Consider the following 20,380-nt stretch of genomic DNA (forward strand, 5'->3'; position numbering starts at 1 on the left):
ACAGACTGTACATTCCTAGGACCCAGACAGACACTCCACTGTCATGTGGTATGTATTCAACAGACTGTACATTCCTAGGACCCAGACAGACGCTCCACTGTCCTGTGGTCTGTATTCAACAGACTGTACATTCCTATGACCCAGACAGACGCTCCACTGTCCTGTGGTCTGTATTCAACAGACTGTACATTCCTAGGACCCAGACAGACGCTCCACTGTCCTGTGTTCTGTATTCAACAGACTGTACATTCCTAGGACCCAGACAGACGTTCTACTGTCCTGTGTTCTGTATTCAACAGACTGTACATTCCTAGGACCCAGACAGACGCTCCACTGTCCTGTGTTCTGTATTCAACAGACTGTACATTCCTAGGACCCAGACAGATGCTCCAATGTCCTGTGTTCTGCCTTCATCAGACTGTACAGTCCTAGGACCCAGACAGACACTCCACTGTCCTGTGTTCTGCCTTCATCAGAGACTGTACATTCCTTGGACCCAGACAGACGCTCCACTGTCCTGTGTTCTGCCTTCATCAGAGACTGTACATTCCTAGGACCCAGACAGACGCTCCACTGTCCTGTGTTCTGCCTTCATCAGAGACTGTACATTCCTAGGACCCAGACAGACGCTCCACTGTCCTGTGTTCTGCCTTCATCAGAGACTGTACATTCCTAGGACCCAGACAGACGCTCTACTGTCCTGTGTTCTGCCTTCATCAGAGACTGTACATTCCTTGGACCCAGACAGACGCTCCACTGTCCTGTGTTCTGCCTTCATCAGAGACTGTACAGTCCTAGGACCCAGACAGACGCTCCACTGTCCTGTGTTCTGCCTTCATCAGAGACTGTACAGCCCTTGGACCCAGACAGACGCTCTACTGTCCTGTGTTCTGCCTTCATCAGAGACTGTACATTCCTAGGACCCAGACAGACACTCCACTGTCCTGTGTTCTGCCTTCATCAGAGACTGTACATTCCTAGGACCCAGACAGACGCTCCACTGTCCTGTGTTCTGCCTTCATCAGAGACTGTACATTCCTAGGACCCAGACAGACGCTCCACTGTCCTGTGTTCTGCCTTCATCAGAGACTGTACATTCCTAGGACCCAGACAGACACTCCACTGTCCTGTGTTCTGCCTTCATCAGAGACTGTACATTCCTAGGACCCAGACAGACGCTCCACTGTCCTGTGTTCTGCCTTCATCAGAGACTGTACATTCCTAGGACCCAGACAGACGCTCCACTGTCCTGTGTTCTGCCTTCAACAGACTGTACATTCCTAGGACCCAGACAGACGCTCCACTGTCCTGTGGTCTGTATTCAACAGACTGTACATTCCTAGGACCCAGACAGACGCTCCACTGTCCTGTGGTCTGTATTCAACAGACTGTACATTCCTAGGACCCAGACATATGCTCTACTGTCCTGTGTTCTGCCTTCATCAGAGACTGTACATTCCTAGGACCCAGACAGACGCTCTTACTGTCCTGTGTTCTGCCTTCATCAGAGACTGTACATTCCTAGGACCCAGACAGACGCTCCACTGTCCTGTGTTCTGCCTTCATCAGAGACTGTACATTCCTAGGACCCAGACAGACGCTCTACTGTCCTGTGTTCTGCCTTCATCAGAGACTGTACATTCCTAGGACCCAGACAGACGCTCCACTGTCCTGTGTTCTGCCTTCATCAGAGACTGTACATTCCTAGGACCTAGACAGACGCTCCACTGTCCTGTGTTCTGCCTTCATCAGAGACTGTACATTCCTAGGACCCAGACAGACGCTCCACTGTCCTGTGTTCTGCCTTCATCAGAGACTGTACATTCCTAGGACCCAGACAGACGCTCTACTGTCCTGTGTTCTGCCTTCATCAGAGACTGTACAGTCCTAGGACCCAGACAGACGCTCCACTGTCCTGTGTTCTGCCTTCATCAGAGACTGTACATTCCTAGGACCCAGACAGATGCTCCACTGTCCTGTGTTCTGCCTTCATCAGAGACTGTACATTCCTAGGACCCAGACAGACGCTCCACTGTCCTGTGTTCTGCCTTCATCAGAGACTGTACATTCCAGTCAGTCCCTGAGCAGAGTGGAATTCATAACATCTGGCAACATAAGGAATCACATACTCTGCGCCTGAAGTCGACAGTTAGTTTACGTGCAAAGTGGGACACTATTCCTTCTATAGGGACCATAGGGCTCAGTTCAAAGTAGTGCACTACGTAGGGAATGGCGTACCGTTTGGGACGTACGCTTAGTTCTAACATGGCTGTCTAAAAAGAAATAGAGAGCGAGAGACTCATTGAGCATAGCCTTGCTATTGAGAATTCTCTAAGACAGAGAATACCGGAGAACATTACCGGAGATAAATAACAAAGTACGCGCACTCACCGGAACGCGCAACACACACTACAGCCAAAAATGGGAGCCACTTACTAAAACTTCAAATTGTAGCTAATTTTTCAATAAACAAGCCTGAAACTCTTTCTAAAGACTGTTGACATCTAGTGGAAGCCCTAGGAGCTGCAGTCTGGGAGGTATTAGGCAGGGTAGCCTAGTGGTTAGAGTGTTGGACTAGTAACTGAAAGGTTGCAAGTTCAAATCCCTGAGCTGACAAGGTACAAATCTGTTGTTCTGCCCCTGAACAGGCAGTTAACCCACTGTTCCTAGGCTGTCATTGAAAATAAGAATTAGTTCTTAACTGACTTGCCAAGGTAAAATAAATTAAAAAAAAATATATATTTTTTTTAATTTTCCCATTGACAGCCATAGTAATCAAGGATGAGCTGGAGAAAAAACCTTCTGGATGGATTGTCCTTTTTACTCAACATAACTATACTCATACTGGAAACTTTAGAGTGTCTCCTATCCAATACTACCAAATAAATGCATTTCTGGGCCTGAGTAGATTCTGGGCCTGAGTAACAGGCAGTTTACTTTGGGCATCTCATTCATCCAAACTTCCAAATACTGCCCCCTGGCCCGGAGAAGTAAAATTCTACAACCACCTAAAAGAAAGTGATTCCCAAACTTTCCATAACAAAGCTACCACCTACAGAGAAGTTAAACTGGAGAAGAGTCCCCCAAACAAACTGGTCCTGGGGTTCTGTTCACAAATGCAAACACACCCCACAGAGCCCCAGGACAGCAGCACAATTAGACCCAATCAAATAATGAGAAAACAAAAAGATAATTACTTGACACAATGGAAAGAATTAACAAAAAAACAGCAATCTAGAATGCTATTTGGCCCTAAACAGAGAGTACACAGCGGCAGAATACCTGACCACTGTGACTGACCTTAAGGAAAGCTTTGACTATGTACAGACTCAGTGAGCATAACCTTGCTATTGAGAAAGGCCGCCGTAGGCAGACATGGCTCTCAAGAGAAGACAGGCTATGTGCTCACTGCCCACAAAATGAGGTGGAAACTGAGCTGCACTTCCTAACCTCCTGCCCAATGTATGACCATATTAGAGAGACATATTTCCCTCAGATTGCACAGATCCACAAAGAATTCGAAAACAAATCCAATTTTGATAAACTCCCATATCTACTGGGTGAAATTCCACAGTGTGCCATCACAGCAGCAAGATTTGTGACCTGTTGCCACGAGAAAAGGGCAACCAGTGAAGAACAAACACCATTGTAAATACAACCCATATTTATGCTTATTTATTTTCCCTTTTGTACTTTAACCATTTGTACATCGTTACAACACTGTATACAGTATATACATAATATGACATATGACATGTCTTTATTCTTTTGTAACTTGTGTGAGTGTAATGTTTATTGTTTATTTCACTTTTGTATATTGTCTACTTCACTTGCTTTGGCAACGTTAAAATATGTTTCCCATGCCAATAAAGCCCTTTGAATTGAATTGAGGGATGGAGGGAGGGAGGGAGAGAGAGAGAGAGAGAGGGAGAGAGCAGAATAAATTCAGCATCTCGGGTTGCTAAGCTGTGCTGAGCTGAGCTGTGGTGGCCTGGAGAGTGTGAATGCAGCAGCTGGGTGCCACTCTGTGAACTTGGTCATCAATAAATGATCAGAGACTGCCATCTGGAGAGAGAGGACCCAGCCAGAGACAGGGACAGGGTCAGAGATAGAGGGCCCAGCCAGAGACAGGGACAGAGACAGGGTCAGAGAGAGAGGGCCCAGCCAGAGACAGGGACAGGGTCAGAGAGAGAGGGCCCAGCCAGAGACAGGGACAGTGTCAGAGAGAGAGGGCCCAGCCAGAGACAGGGACAGGGTCAGAGAGAGAGGACCCAGCCAGAGACAGGGACAGGGTCAGAGATAGAGGGCCCAGCCAGAGACAGGGACAGAGACAGGGTCAGAGAGAGAGAGGGCCCAGCCAGAGACAGGGACAGAGACAGAGAGAGAGGGCCCAGCCAGAGACAGGGACAGGGTCAGAGAGAGAGGGTCCAGCCAGAGACAGAGACAGGGTCAGAGAGAGAGGGCCCAGCTAGAGACAGAGACAGGGTTTGAAAGAGAGGACCCAGCCAGAGACAGGGACAGGGTCAGACTGAGAGGGCCAAGCTAGAGACAGGGACAGAGACAGAGTCAGAGAGAGAGGGCCCAGCCAGAGACAGAGACAGGGTTTGAAAGAGAGGACCCAGCCAGAGACAGGGACAGGGTCAGACTGAGAGGGCCCAGCTAGAGACAGGGACAGAGACAGAGTCAGAGAGAGAGGGCCCAGCCAGAGACAGGGACAGAGACAGAGAGAGAGGGCCCAGCCAGAGACAGGGACAGGGTCAGAGAGAGAGGGTCCAGCCAGAGACAGGGACAGAGACAGAGAGAGAGGGCCCAGCCAGAGACAGGGACAGGGTCAGACTGAGAGGGCCCAGCCAGAGACAGGGACAGGGTCAGAGAGAGTGCCCAGCCAGAGACAGGGACAGGGTCAGAGAGAGAGGGCCCAGCCAGAGACAGGGTCAGAGACAGGGTCAGAGAGAGAGGGCCCAGCCAGAGACAGGGACAGAGACAGGGTCAGAGAGAGAGAGGGCCCAGCCAGAGACAGGGACAGGGTCAGCGAGAGAGGGCCCAGCCAGAGACAGGGACAGAGACAGAGAGAGAGGGCCCAGCCAGAGACAGGGACAGGGTCAGAATGAGAGGGCCCAGCCAGAGACAGGGACAGGGTCAGAGAGAGTGCCCAGCCAGAGACAGGGACAGGGTCAGAGAGAGAGGGCCCAGCCAGAGACAGGGTCAGAGACAGGGTCAGAGAGAGAGGGCCCAGCCAGAGACAGGGACAGAGACAGGGTCAGAGAGAGAGAGGGCCCAGCCAGAGACAGGGACAGGGTCAGCGAGAGAGGGCCCAGCCAGAGACAGGGACAGAGACAGAGAGAGAGGGCCCAGCCAGAGACAGGGACAGGGTCAGAATGAGAGGGCCCAGCCAGAGACAGGGACAGGGTCAGACTGAGAGGGCCCAGCCAGAGACAGGGACAGGGTCAGACTGAGAGGGCCCAGCCAGAGACAGGGACAGAGACAGGGTCAGAGAGAGAGGGCCCAGCCAGAGACAGGGATAGAGACAGGGTCAGAGAGAGAGGGCCCCGCCAGAGACAGGGATAGAGACAGGGTCAGAGAGAGAGGGCCCAGCCAGAGACAGGGATAGAGACAGAGACAGGGACAGAGATAGAGACAGAGACAGAGACAGGGACAGAGACCGGGACAGGGACAGAGACAGAGACAGGGACAGAGACAGGGACATAGACAGAGACAGAGACAGGGACAGGGACAGAGACAGGGACAGGGACAGGGACAGGGACAGAGACAGAGACAGAGACAGAGACAGAGACAGAGACAGGGACAGAGACAGGGACAGAGACAGAGACAGGGACAGGGACAGAGAGAGAGAGAGAGAGAGAGAGAGAGAGAGAGAGAGAGAGAGAGAGAGAGAGCGAGAGAGAGGCAGGGACAGAGACAGAGACAGGGACAGAGACAGGGACAGAGACAGAGACAGGGACAGGGACAGAGACAGAGACAGAGACAGAGACAGAGACAGAGACAGAGACAGAGACAGAGACAGAGACAGAGACAGGCCAGAGCCAGAGCCAGAGCCAGAGTAGGGACAAAGACAAAGACAAAGACAGGGACAGAGAGAGAGACTGAGACAGGGACAGGGACAGGGACAGGGACAGGGACAGAGACAGGGACAGAGACAGAGACAGAGAAAGGGACAGAGACAGGGACAGAGACAGAGACAGGGACAGAGATAGGGACAGGGACAGGGACAGAGACAGAGACAGAGACAGAGACAGGGACAGAGACAGGGACAGAGACAGGGACAGGGACAGGGACAGGGAGAGAGAGAGAGAGAGAGAGAGAGAGAGAGAGAGAGAGAGAGAGAGAGAGAGAGAGAGAGAGAGAGAAAGAGAGAGAGAGAGAGAGAGAGAGAGAGACAGGGACAGGGACAGAGACAGAGACAGGGACAGAGACAGGGACAGAGACAGAGACAGGGACAGAGACAGGGACAGGGACAGAGACAGAGACAGAGACAGAGACAGAGACAGAGACAGAGACAGAGACAGGCCAGAGCCAGAGCCAGAGCCAGAGTAGGGACAAAGACAAAGACAGGGACAGAGAGAGAGACTGAGACAGGGACAGGGACAGGGACAGGGACAGGGACAGGAACAGAGACAGGGACAGGGACAGAGACAGGGACAGAGACAGAGACAGAGAAAGGGACAGAGACAGGGACAGAGACAGAGACAGGGACAGTGACAGGGACAGAGAGAGGGACAGGGACAGGGACAGAGGCAGGGACAGAGAGAGGGACAGGGACAGAGGCAGGGACAGAGAGAGAGAGAGAGACAGCGACAGAGACAGAAGCAGAGATCGAGACAGAGACAGGGACAGAGACAGAGAGAGAGACCGAGACAGAGACAAGGACAGAGCAGCACAGGACAGGCCACACACACACACACAAACACACACAAACAACTCTGAAGGCCACCAATCAGCAGTAAGGAATGAGAGACAATAGTCTACACATTTATCACAAAGCTAAATGGGGAGGACTTCCATTTTGCCCTGGTCTGTGACTGACGCTGTCGTATGTGTGGCGGTACTGAGGCTGCCCTGACATTCTCTGACCCCTTTAGTCCCACGCAACGCGACTTCTCCTGAATATGAGTCTTTGATTCTCTCACTGACTCCACTATTGTCCACCTCATTAATAATGGAAAATATATAAGTTATACAGAAATCATGCTAATTTGCTGCCATCTAACTTCTATTTGACATTTGTCTATGTTTAGGGCCTTAAAGACCAAACTCGGTTTTCACCATGAAAGGTCCCCCTGGTGCTGATTGTAGAAGATCAAGCTGATCAAGTTGTTTTGTATAAAGACATTATTTGACCGAGATTGTAAGAGACGTCATCAAACGATCATCTTTAAAGTTCTGCTTCATTCAAACACACTGCTACTATACGTTCCCTATGGAGCTAAACATGAATTAGTCTGTCGTGTTAATGTAGAGTTACCAGACTGGGTCTCTGTAGTCTGTTGTGTTAATGTAGAGTTACCAGACTGGGTCTCTGTAGTCTGTTGTGTTAATGTAGAGTTACCAGACTGGGTCCCTGTAGTCTGTTGTGTTAATGTAGAGTTACCAGACTGGGTCTCTGTAGTCTGTCGTGTTAATGTAGAGTTATCAGACTGGGTCTCTGTAGTCTGTTGTGTTAATGTAGAGTTACCAGACTGGGTCTCTGTAGTCTGTCGTGTTAATGTAGAGTTATCAGACTGGGTCTCTGTAGTCTGTTGTGTTAATGTAGAGTTACCAGACTGGGTCCCTGTAGTCTGTTGTGTTAATGGTCTGTGTTAATGTAGAGTTACCAGACTGGGTCCCTGTAGTCTGTTGTGTTAATGTAGAGTTACCAGACTGGGTCTCTGTAGTCTGTTGTGTTAATGTAGAGTTACCAGACTGGGTCCCTGTAGTCTGTTGTGTTAATGGTCTGTGTTAATGTAGAGTTACCAGACTGGGTCCCTGTAGTCTGTTGTGTTAATGTAGAGTTACCAGACTGGGTCCCTGTAGTCTGTTGTGTTAATGTAGAGTTACCAGACTGGGTCCCTGTAGTCTGTTGTGTTTATGGTCTGTAGTGTTAATGTAGAGTTACCAGACTGGGTCCCTGTAGTCTGTTGTGTTAATGTAGAGTTACCAGACTGGGTCCCTGTAGTCTGTTGTGTTAATGGTCTGTTGTGTTAATGTAGAGTTACCAGACTGGGTCCCTGTAGTCTGTTGTGTTTATGGTCTGTAGTGTTAATGTAGAGTTACCAGACTGGGTCCCTGTAGTCTGTTGTGTTAATGTAGAGTTAGCAGACTGGGTCCCTGTAGTCTGTTGTGTTAATGTAGAGTTAGCAGACTGGGTCCCTGTAGTATGTTGTGTTAATGTAGAGTTATCAGACTGGGTCCCTGTAGTCTGTTGTGTTAATGTAGTTACCAGACTGGGTCTCTGTAGTCTGTTGTGTTTATGGTCTGTAGTGTTAATGTAGAGTTACCAGAATGGGTCCCTGTAGTCTGTTGTGTTAATGGTCTGTTGTGTTAATGTAGAGTTACCAGACTGGGTCCCTGTAGTCTGTTGTGTTAATGGTCTGTGTTAATGTAGAGTTACCAGACTGGGTCCCTGTAGTCTGTTGTGTTAATGTAGAGTTACCAGACTGGGTCTCTGTAGTCTGTTGTGTTAATGTAGAGTTACCAGACTGGGTCCCTGTAGTCTGTTGTGTTAATGTAGAGTTACCAGACTGGGTCCCTGTAGTCTGTTGTGTTAATGTAGAGTTACCAGACTGGGTCCCTGTAGTCTGTTGTGTTTATGGTCTGTAGTGTTAATGTAGAGTTACCAGACTGGGTCCCTGTAGTCTGTTGTGTTAATGTAGAGTTACCAGACTGGGTCCCTGTAGTCTGTTGTGTTAATGTAGAGTTACCAGACTGGGTCCCTGTAGTCTGTTGTGTTAATGGTCTGTTGTGTTAATGTAGAGTTACCAGACTGGGTCCCTGTAGTCTGTTGTGTTTATGGTCTGTAGTGTTAATGTAGAGTTACCAGACTGGGTCCCTGTAGTCTGTTGTGTTAATGTAGAGTTAGCAGACTGGGTCCCTGTAGTCTGTTGTGTTAATGTAGAGTTACCAGACTGGGTCTCTGTAGTATGTTGTGTTAATGTAGAGTTATCAGACTGGGTCCCTGTAGTCTGTTGTGTTAATGTAGTTACCAGACTGGGTCTCTGTAGTCTGTTGTGTTTATGGTCTGTAGTGTTAATGTAGAGTTACCAGAATGGGTCCCTGTAGTCTGTTGTGTTAATGGTCTGTTGTGTTAATGTAGTTACCAGACTGGGTCCCTGTAGTCTGATGTGTTTATGGTCTGTAGTGTTAATGTAGAGTTACCAGACTGGGTCCCTGTAGTCTGTCGTGTTAATGGTCTGTGTTAATGTAGAGTTACCAGCCTGGGTCTCTGTAGTCTGTTGTGTTAATGTAGAGTTATCAGACTGGGTCCCTGTAGTCTGTTGTGTTAATGTAGAGTTACCAGACTGGGTCCCTGTAGTCTGGTGTGTTAATGTAGAGTTACCAGACTGGTCCCTGTAGTCTGTTGTGTTTATGGTCTGTTGTGTTAACGTAGAGTTACCAGACTGGGTCTCTGTAGTCTGTTGTGTTAATGTAGAGTTACCAGACTGGGTCCCTGTAGTCTGTTGTGTTTATGGTCTGTTGTGTTAATGTAGAGTTACCAGACTGGGTCCCTGTAGTCTGTCGTGTTAATGGTCTGTGTTAATGTAGAGTTACCAGACTGGGTCCCTGTAGTCTGTTGTGTTAATGTAGAGTTACCAGACTGGGTCCCTGTAGTCTGTTGTGTTAATGTAGAGTTACCAGACTGGGTCCCTGTAGTCTGTTGTGTTTATGGTCTGTAGTGTTAATGTAGAGTTACCAGACTGGGTCCCTGTAGTCTGTCGTGTTAATGTAGAGTTACCAGACTGGGTCTCTGTAGTATGTTGTGTTAAAGTAGAGTTACCAGACTGGGTCCCTGTAGTCTGTTGTGTTTATGGTCTGTAGTGTTAATGTAGAGTTACCAGACTGGGTCCCTGTAGTCTGTCGTGTTAAAGTAGAGTTACCAGACTGGGTCTCTGTAGTCTGTTGTGTTTATGGTCTGTAGTGTTAATGTAGAGTTACCAGACTGGGTCCCTGTAGTCTGTCGTGTTAATGTAGAGTTACCAGACTGGGTCTCTGTAGTCTGTCGTGTTAAAGTAGAGTTACCAGAATGGGTCCCTGTAGTCTGTTGTGTTAATGGTCTGTTGTGTTAATGTAGTTACCAGACTGGGTCCCTGTAATCTGATGTGTTTATGGTCTGTAGTGTTAATGTAGAGTTACCAGACTGGGTCCCTGTAGTCTGTCGTGTTAATGGTCTGTGTTAATGTAGAGTTACCAGACTGGGTCCCTGTAGTCTGTTGTGTTAATGGTCTGTTGTGTTAATGTAGTTACCAGACTGGGTCCCTGTAGTCTGTTGTGTTTATGGTCTGTTGTGTTAATGTAGAGTTACCAGACTGGGTCCCTGTAGTCTGTTGTGTTAATGTAGAGTTACCAGACTGGGTCCCTGTAGTCTGTTGTGTTAATGTAGAGTTATCAGACTGGGTCTCTGTAGTCTGTAGTGTTAATGTAGAGTTACCAGACTGGGTCCCTGTAGTCTGTTGTGTTTATGGTCTGTAGTGTTAATGTAGAGTTACCAGACTGGGTCCCTGTAGTCTGTTGTGTTAATGTAGAGTTACCAGACTGGGTCCCTGTAGTCTGTTGTGTTAATGTAGAGTTACCAGACTGGGTCCCTGTAGTCTGTTGTGTTAATGTAGAGTTATCAGACTGGGTCTCTGTAGTCTGTAGTGTTAATGTAGAGTTACCAGACTGGGTCCCTGTAGTCTGTTGTGTTTATGGTCTGTAGTGTTAATGTAGAGTTACCAGACTGGGTCCCTGTAGTCTGTTGTGTTAATGTAGAGTTACCAGACTGGGTCCCTGTAGTCTGTTGTGTTAATGTAGAGTTACCAGACTGGGTCCCTGTAGTCTGTTGTGTTAATGGTCTGTTGTGTTAATGTAGAGTTACCAGACTGGGTCCCTGTAGTCTGTTGTGTTTATGGTCTGTAGTGTTAATGTAGAGTTACCAGACTGGGTCCCTGTAGTCTGTTGTGTTAATGTAGAGTTAGCAGACTGGGTCCCTGTAGTCTGTTGTGTTAATGTAGAGTTACCAGACTGGGTCTCTGTAGTATGTTGTGTTAATGTAGAGTTATCAGACTGGGTCCCTGTAGTCTGTTGTGTTAATGTAGTTACCAGACTGGGTCCCTGTAGTCTGATGTGTTTATGGTCTGTAGTGTTAATGTAGAGTTACCAGACTGGGTCCCTGTAGTCTGTTGTGTTAATGGTCTGTGTTAATGTAGAGTTACCAGACTGGGTCTCTGTAGTCTGTTGTGTTAATGTAGAGTTATCAGACTGGGTCCCTGTAGTCTGTTGTGTTAATGTAGAGTTACCAGACTGGGTCCCTGTAGTCTGGTGTGTTAATGTAGAGTTACCAGACTGGTCCCTGCAGTCTGTTGTGTTTATGGTCTGTTGTGTTAACGTAGAGTTACCAGACTGGGTCTCTGTAGTCTGTTGTGTTAATGTAGAGTTACCAGACTGGGTCCCTGTAGTCTGTTGTGTTTATGGTCTGTTGTGTTAATGTAGAGTTACCAGACTGGGTCCCTGTAGTCTGTTGTGTTAATGTAGAGTTACTAGACTGGGTCCCTGTAGTCTGTTGTGTTAATGTAGAGTTACCAGACTGGGTCCCTGTAGTCTGTTGTGTTAATGTAGAGTTACCAGACTGGGTCCCTGTAGTCTGTTGTGTTTATGGTCTGTAGTGTTAATGTAGAGTTACCAGACTGGGTCCCTGTAGTCTGTCGTGTTAATGTAGAGTTACCAGACTGGGTCTCTGTAGTATGTTGTGTTAAAGTAGAGTTACCAGACTGGGTCCCTGTAGTCTGTTGTGTTTATGGTCTGTAGTGTTAATGTAGAGTTACCAGACTGGGTCCCTGTAGTCTGTCGTGTTAAAGTAGAGTTACCAGACTGGGTCTCTGTAGTCTGTTGTGTTTATGGTCTGTAGTGTTAATGTAGAGTTACCAGACTGGGTCCCTGTAGTCTGTCGTGTTAATGTAGAGTTACCAGACTGGGTCTCTGTAGTCTGTCGTGTTAAAGTAGAGTTACCAGAATGGGTCCCTGTAGTCTGTTGTGTTAATGGTCTGTTGTGTTAATGTAGTTACCAGACTGGGTCCCTGTAGTCTGATGTGTTTATGGTCTGTAGTGTTAATGTAGAGTTACCAGACTGGGTCCCTGTAGTCTGTCGTGTTAATGGTCTGTGTTAATGTAGAGTTACCAGACTGGGTCCCTGTAGTCTGTTGTGTTAATGGTCTGTTGTGTTAATGTAGTTACCAGACTGGGTCCCTGTAGTCTGTTGTGTTTATGGTCTGTTGTGTTAATGTAGAGTTACCAGACTGGGTCCCTGTAGTCTGTTGTGTTAATGTAGAGTTACCAGACTGGGTCCCTGTAGTCTGTTGTGTTAATGTAGAGTTATCAGACTGGGTCTCTGTAGTCTGTAGTGTTAATGTAGAGTTACCAGACTGGGTCCCTGTAGTCTGTTGTGTTAATGTAGAGTTAGCAGACTGGGTCCCTGTAGTCTGTTGTGTTAATGTAGAGTTACCAGACTGGGTCTCTGTAGTCTGTTGTGTTAATGTTGAGTTACCAGACTGGGTCTCTGTAGTCTGTTGTGTTAATGTAGAGTTACCAGACTGGGTCCCTGTAGTCTGTAGTGTTAATGTAGAGTTACCAGACTGGGTCCCTGTAGTCTGTTGTGTTAATGTAGAGTTACCAGACTGGGTCCCTGTAGTCTGTCGTGTTAATGTAGAGTTACCAGACTGGGTCCCTGTAGTCTGTAGTGTTAATGTAGAGTTACCAGACTGGGTCCCTGTAGTCTGTTGTGTTAATGTAGAGTTACCAGACTGGGTCCCTGTAGTCTGTAGTGTTAATGTAGAGTTACCAGACTGGGTCCCTGTAGTCTGTTGTGTTAATGTAGAGTTACCAGACTGGGTCCCTGTAGTCTGTTGTGTTAATGTAGAGTTACCAGACTGGGTCCCTGTAGTCTGTTGTGTTAATGTAGAGTTACCAGACTGGGTCCCTGTAGTCTGTTGTGTTAATGTAGAGTTACCAGACTGGGTCCCTGTAGTCTGTTGTGTTAATGTAGAGTTACCAGACTGGGTCCCTGTAGTCTGTTGTGTTAATGTAGAGTTACCAGACTGGGTCCCTGTAGTCTGTTGTGTTAATGTAGAGTTACCAGACTGGGTCCCTGTAGTCTGTCGTGTTAATGTAGAGTTATCAGACTGGGTCTCTGTATTCTGTCGTGTTAATGTAGAGTTACCAGACTGGGTCCCTGTATTCTGTTCATATCTACTCCTGTACCTACTCTGGTATCTATTAGAAAGACATTTTTGTCCCAAATGGGACCCTATTCCCCATATAGTGGACGACATTTGTACCGAGCTCTATAAAAGTAGTGCACTTTGTAGTGAATATTGTGTAATAGAGCTTTTTGAAAACAAGTTTTATTGCCAGCCAAGGACTCTGACAAAGTGTCCGGAGAGAGGGGCCAGCCAAGGACTCTGACAAAGTATCCGGAGAGAGGGTCCAGCCAAGGACTCTGACAAAGTATCCGGAGAGAGGGGCCAGACAAGGACTCTGACAAAGTGTCCGGAGAGAGGGGCCAGCCAAGGACTCTGACAAAGTGTCCGGAGAGAGGGCCCAGCCAAGGACTCTGACAAAGTGTCCGGAGAGAGGGGCCAGCCAAGGACTCTGACAAAGTGTCCGAAGAGAGGGGCCAGCCAAGGACTCTGACAAAGTGTCCGGAGAGAGGGGCCAGCCAAGGACTCTGACAAAGTGTCCGGAGAAAGGGGCCAGCCAAGGACTCTGACAAAGTGTCCGGAGAGAGGGCCCAGACAAGGACTCTGACAAAGTGTCTGGAGAGAGGGGCCAGCCAAGGACTCTGACAAAGTGTCCGGAGAGAGGGGCCAGACAAGGACTCTGACAAAATGTCCGGAGAGAGGGCCAGCCAAGGACTCTGACAAAGTGTCCGGAGAGAAGGGCCAGCCAGGGACTCTGACAAAGTGTCCAGAGAGAGGGGCCAGCCAGGGACTCTGACAAAGTGTCCGGAGAGAGGGGCCAGCCAAGGACTCTGACAAAGTGTCCGGAGAGAGGGGCCAGCCAGGGACTCTGACAAAGTGTCCGGAGAGAGGGGCCAGCCAAGGACTCGGACAAAGTGTCCGGAGAGAGGGGCCAGCCAAGGACTCTGACAAAGTGTCCGGAGAGAGGGGCCAGCCAAGGACTCTGACGAAGTGTCCGGATAGAGGGGCCAGCCAAGGACTCTGACAAAGTGTCCGGAGAGATGGGCCAGCCAAGGACTCTGACAAAGTGTCCGGAGAGAGGGGCCAGCCAAGGACTCTGACAAAGTGTCCGGAGAGAGGGGCCAGCCAAGGACTCTGACAAAGTGTCCGGAGAGAGGGGCCAGCCAAGGACTCTGACAAAGTGTCCGGAGAGAGGGGCCAGCCAAGGACTCTGACAAAGTGTCCGGAGAGTGGGGCCAGCCAAGGACTCTGACAAAGTGTCCGGAGAGAGGGGCCAGCCAGGGACTCTGACAAAGTGTCCGGAGAGAGGGGCCAGCCAAGGACTCTGACAAAGTGTCCGGAGAGAGGGGCCAGCCAAGGACTCTGACAAAGTGTCCGGAGAGAGGGGCCAGCCAAGGACTCTGACAAAGTGTCCGGAGAGAGGGGCCAGCCAAGGACTCTGACAAAGTGTCCGGAGAGAGGGGCCAGCCAAGGACTCTGACAAAGTGTCCGGAGAGAGGGGCCAGCCAAGGACTATGACAAAGTGTCCGGAGAAAGGGGCCAGCCAGGAATTTTGGACATGTGTACTGTCCTGTCCACTGCCAAGCACGGAGATATGTCTGTAATGTTGGACCCTGTAGACCTAAGAATTAAGACTGGTACCGTGAGAAGGGGGACAGACTATTATATGTTAATTGGAACTAAAGTTGGACTCCTGAATGTCCCACCACACAGTATGAATCATAAAGGTCTCAGATAAGTAACTCCAGGAGAGAGAGAGAGACACAGACACAGACACAGACACAGAGACAGAGACAGAGACAGAGACAGAGACAGAGACAGAGACAGACACAGAGAGAGAGAGAGAGAGAGAGAGAGACACAGACACAGACACAGAGACAGAGACAGAGACAGAGACAGAGACAGAGACAGAGACAGAGACAGAGACAGAGACAGAGACAGAGACAGAGACAGAGACAGAGACAGAGACAGAGACAGAGAGAGAGAGAGAGACACAGACACAGACACAGAGACAGAGACAGAGACAGAGACAGAGACAGAGACAGAGACAGAGACAGAGACAGAGACAGAGAGAGAGAGAGAGACACAGACACAGACACAGACACAGAGACAGAGACAGACACAGACACAGACACAGAGACAGAGACAGAGACAGAGACAGAGACAGAGAGAGAGAGAGAGAGAGAGATCTCTCTCTATGTTAACTGCTCAGTCTTGTGTCTTGCAGCAGTCCTGGTGTCAGAACCCAGTTGGGCCTACATTTACTTTGGTTTCCCTTCTGGGTTTTACAGTTTGCGCTCCGTACTGCAGTCATTTAAGAGTTTATTTGACAAAAAAAGCTACACTACCAATCAAAAGTTTGAGAACACCTACACATTCAAGGGTTTTTCTTCATTTTTCGCTATTTTCTACATTGTAGAATAGTAGTGAAGACATCAAAACTATGAAATAACACAAATGGAATAATGTTTTAACCAAAAAAGTGTTAACCAAATCATAATATAGTTTATATTTGAGATTCTTCAAATAGACACCCTTTGCCTTGATGACTGCTTTGCAACATTCCTGGTATTCTCTCAACCAGCTTCATGAGGTAGTCACCTCTCCTGTAACTGTTCTGTAATACACAGACCACAAGGAGCTGTAATACACAGACCACAAGGAGCTGTAATACACAGACCACAAGGAGCTGTAATACACAGACCACATGGAGCTGTAATACACAGACCACAAGGAGCTGTAATACACAGACCACAAGGAGCTGTAATACACAGACCACAAGGAGCTGTAATACACAGACCACAAGGAGCTGTAATACACAGACCACAAGGAGCTGTAATACACAGACCACAAGGAGCTGTAATACACAGACCACAAGGAGCTGTAATACACAGACCACAAGGAGCTGTAATACACAGACCACAAGGAGCTGTAATACACAGACCACATGGAGCTGTAATACACAGACCACAAGGAGCTGTAATACACAGACCACATGGAGCTGTAATACACAGACCACCAGGAGCTGTAATACACAGACCACCAGGAGCTGTAATACACAGACCACATGGAGCTGTAATACACAGACCACATGGAGCTGTAATACACAGACCACATGGAGCTGTAATACACAGACCACAGGGAGCTGTAATACACAGACCACATGGAGCTGTAATACACAGACCACCAGGAGCTGTAATACACAGACCACAGGGAGCTGTAATACACAGACCACATGGAGCTGTAATACACAGACCACATGGAGCTGTAATACACAGACCACAGGGAGCTGTAATACACAGACCACATGGAGCTGTAATACACAGACCACAAGGAGCTGTAATACACAGACCACAAGGAGCTGTAATACACAGACCACAAGGAGCTGTAATACACAGACCACATGGAGCTGTAATACACAGACCACATGGAGCTGTAATACACAGACCACAAGGAGCTGTAATACACAGACCACAAGGAGCTGTAATACACAGACCACAAGGAGCTGTAATACACAGACCACATGGAGCTGTAATACACAGACCACAAGGAGCTGTAATACACAGACCACATGGAGCTGTAATACACAGACCACCAGGAGCTGTAATACACAGACCACCAGGAGCTGTAATACACAGACCACATGGAGCTGTAATACACAGACCACATGGAGCTGTAATACACAGACCACATGGAGCTGTAATACACAGACCACAGGGAGCTGTAATACACAGACCACATGGAGCTGTAATACACAGACCACCAGGAGCTGTAATACACAGACCACAGGGAGCTGTAATACACAGACCACGAGGAGCTGACGGATCTCCCTTCTGTGACTGAACAGAGACCAAGTGGGGGTCTGCTAAGATGATTTTTATTTTATTTTATTACTTCAAACAATCCATCCATTTTGAGTGGTATGTGTTATGCTAATAAGGAGCTAAGAAAATGGCTTTTCAAGTCCAGGTTATTACTTCTCCAGATTACTTTTAATCAGGCTCCAACAAAAGACTGACTACAGACCCAGACTTGTTAGGGATTGGTGGCTCATTGGATTTCCATCCAGTTCTGAGCCTTTTATCTCTGGCTGCGTAGCAAGTCTGGCTTAGAGCTGTCTGGGTGTGGGCTGGAGGCGTTGGAGTGGAGAGGGAGCAGGCTGGAGAGGGGATGGAGGGTGTAGGGCTGCAGGCTGTGTGTGTGTGGGGGGGCTTTAGAAGGCTGGGCTGGAGGGGAGGGGGGGGACTGGAGAGGGGATGGAGGGTGTAGGGCTGCAGGCTGTGTGTGTGGGGGGGGGGGCTTTAGAAGGCTGGGCTGGAGGGGGGGCTGGAAGAGGAGGGTGTCTAAAGGAAATTGTTGGCTGGGATAGGATGCAGGCAAGGAGAGGGGTGCGGGTTGGAGGGGGACTGGAGTCGGTACGGGCTGAGAGTGTGGGCTGGTGTCTGGGAGAGAGTGTGTAGAGCGAGACAGGCTAAAGGGGGGCTGGATGGAGGGTGTAGGCTGTGTAGAAGATGGAGGGGGGCTGGATGGAGGGTGTAGGCTGTGTGGAGGATGGAGGGGGGCTGGATGGAGGGGTCAGGATGTGTGGAGGATGGAGGGGGCTGGATGGAGGGGTCAGGCTGTGTGGAGGATGGAGGGGGCTGGATGGAGGGTGTAGGCTGTGTGGAGGATGGAGGGGGATGGATGGAGGGTGTAGGCTGTGTGGAGGATGGAGGGGGCTGGATGGAGGGGTCAGGATGTGTGGAGGGTGGAGGGGGCTGGATGGAGGGTGTAGGCTGTGTGGAGGATGGAAAGGGGCTGGATGGAGGGGGCTGGATGGAGGGTGTAGGCTGTGTGGAGGATGGAGGGGGCTGGATGGAGGGTGTAGGCTGTGTGGAGGATGGAGGGGGCTGGATGGAGGGTGTAGGCTGTGTGGAGGATGGAGGGGGATGGATGGAGGGTGTAGGCTGTGTGGAGGATGGAGGGGGCTGGATGGAGGGGTCAGGATGTGTGGAGGATGGAGGGGGCTGGATGGAGGGTGTAGGCTGTGTGGAGGATGGAGGGGGCTGGATGGAGGGTGTAGGCTGTGTGGACGATGGAGGGGGGCTGGATGGAGGGGTCAGGCTGTGTGGAGGATGGAGGGGGCTGGATGGAGGGGGCTGGATGGAGGGTGTAGGCTGTGTGGAGGATGGAGGGGGCTGGATGGAGGGGTCAGGCTGTGTGGAGGATGGAGGGGGCTGGATGGAGCGGTCAGGCTGTGTGGAGGGTTGAGGGGGGCTGGATGGAGGGTGTAGGCTGTGTGGAGGATGGAGGGGGCTGGATGGAGGGGGCTGGATGGAGGGTGTAGGCTGTGTGGAGGACGGAGGGGGGCTGGATGGAGGGTGTAGGCTGTGTGGAGGATGGAGGGGGCTGGATGGAGGGTGTAGGCTGTGTTGAGGATGGAGGGGGCTGGATGGAGGGTGTAGGCTGTGTGGAGGAATGAGGGGGGCTGGATGGAGGGTGTAGGCTGTGTGGAGGATGGAGGGGGCTGGATGGAGGGTGTAGGCTGTGTGGAGGACGGAGGGGCTGGATGGAGCGGTCAGGCTGTGTGGAGGACGGAGGTGGGCTGGATGGAGGGTGTAGGCTGTGTGGAGGATGGAGGGGGCTGGATGGAGGGTGTAGGCTGTGTGGAGGATGGAGGGGGCTGGATGGAGGGATCAGGCTGTGTGGAGGATGGAGGAGCCTGGATGGAGCGGTCAGGCTGTGTGGAGGACGGAGGGGGCTGGATGGAGGGGTCAGGCTGTGTGGAGGACGGAGGGGGGCTGGATGGAGGGGTCAGGCTGTGTGGAGGACGGAGGGGGGCTGGATGGAGGGGTCAGGCTGTGTGGAGGACGGAGGGGGGCTGGATGGAGGGGTCAGGCTGTGTGGGGTTTTAGGGGGCTCGATGGAGGGGTCAGGCTGTGTGGAGGACTGAGGCGACTGGATGGAGGGGTCAGGTTGTGTGGAGGTTTGAGGAGGCTGGATGGAGGGGTCAGGCTGCATGGAGGATTGAGGAGGCTGGATGGAGGGGTCAGGCTGCATGGAGGATTGAGGAGGCTGGATGGAGGGGTCAGGCTGCATGGAGGATTGAGGAGGCTGGATGGAGGGATCAGGTTGTGTGGAGGATTGAGGGGGCTGGATGGAGGGGTCAGGCTGTGTGGAGGGTTGAGGGGCCTGGATGGAAGGTGTAGGGTGTGTGTTGTCCTGTGTGGAGGACAACAGACTGTAGAAAGCAGACAGCAGACAACAGACAGCAGACAACAGACAGGCAGCAGACAACAGACAACAGACAACAGACAACAGACAGCAGACAACAGACAGCAGACAGCAGACAGCAGACAGCAGACAACACCCAAAAGCTCAGGAAATATACAGATGTAGGATCTTAATTTGAGCCAGTCTGCTACAGCAGGAAAATAATCCTTCAGCAACAGGAAATGTGAATTAATATGATTGTATATTGTAGTAAGGTAGTGACATTACATTCCCCCATAATATAACAACAACGAGGAAGGGAGAGAGAGAGAGAGACAGAGAGAGAGAGAGAGAGAGAGAGAGAGAGAGGAAATAGAGAGAGAGAGAGGAAATAGAGAGAGAGAGACAGAGAGAGAGAGAGAGAGAGACAGACAGAGAGAGAGAAAGAGCAAGAGAGAGAGAGAGAAAGAGCAAGAGAGAGAGAGAGAGAGAGACAGACAGACAGACAGAGAGAGACAGACAGACAGAGAGAGAGAGAGAGAGAGAGAGAGAGAGAGAGAGAGAAAGAGCGAGAGAGACAGAGAGAGAGAGAGACAGAGAGAGAGAGAGAGAAAGAGCGAGAGAGACAGAGAGAGAGAGAGAGAGAGAGAGAGAGAGAAAGAGCGAGAGAGAGAGACAGCTGAAAGAAAGAAAACGCCCCAACCTGCCTTTAACCTCAATACAACACATTTGAAATTCAAATGATCAATTTCAGATTTGACTGTCTGGCAAGCCTGCGATCTCAATGTGAAAGCTAGCACTCA

This window comes from Oncorhynchus kisutch, unplaced genomic scaffold (assembly GCF_002021735.2).
Source record: "Oncorhynchus kisutch isolate 150728-3 unplaced genomic scaffold, Okis_V2 Okis02a-Okis13b_hom, whole genome shotgun sequence".
Classification (NCBI taxonomy): Eukaryota; Metazoa; Chordata; class Actinopteri; order Salmoniformes; family Salmonidae; genus Oncorhynchus; species Oncorhynchus kisutch.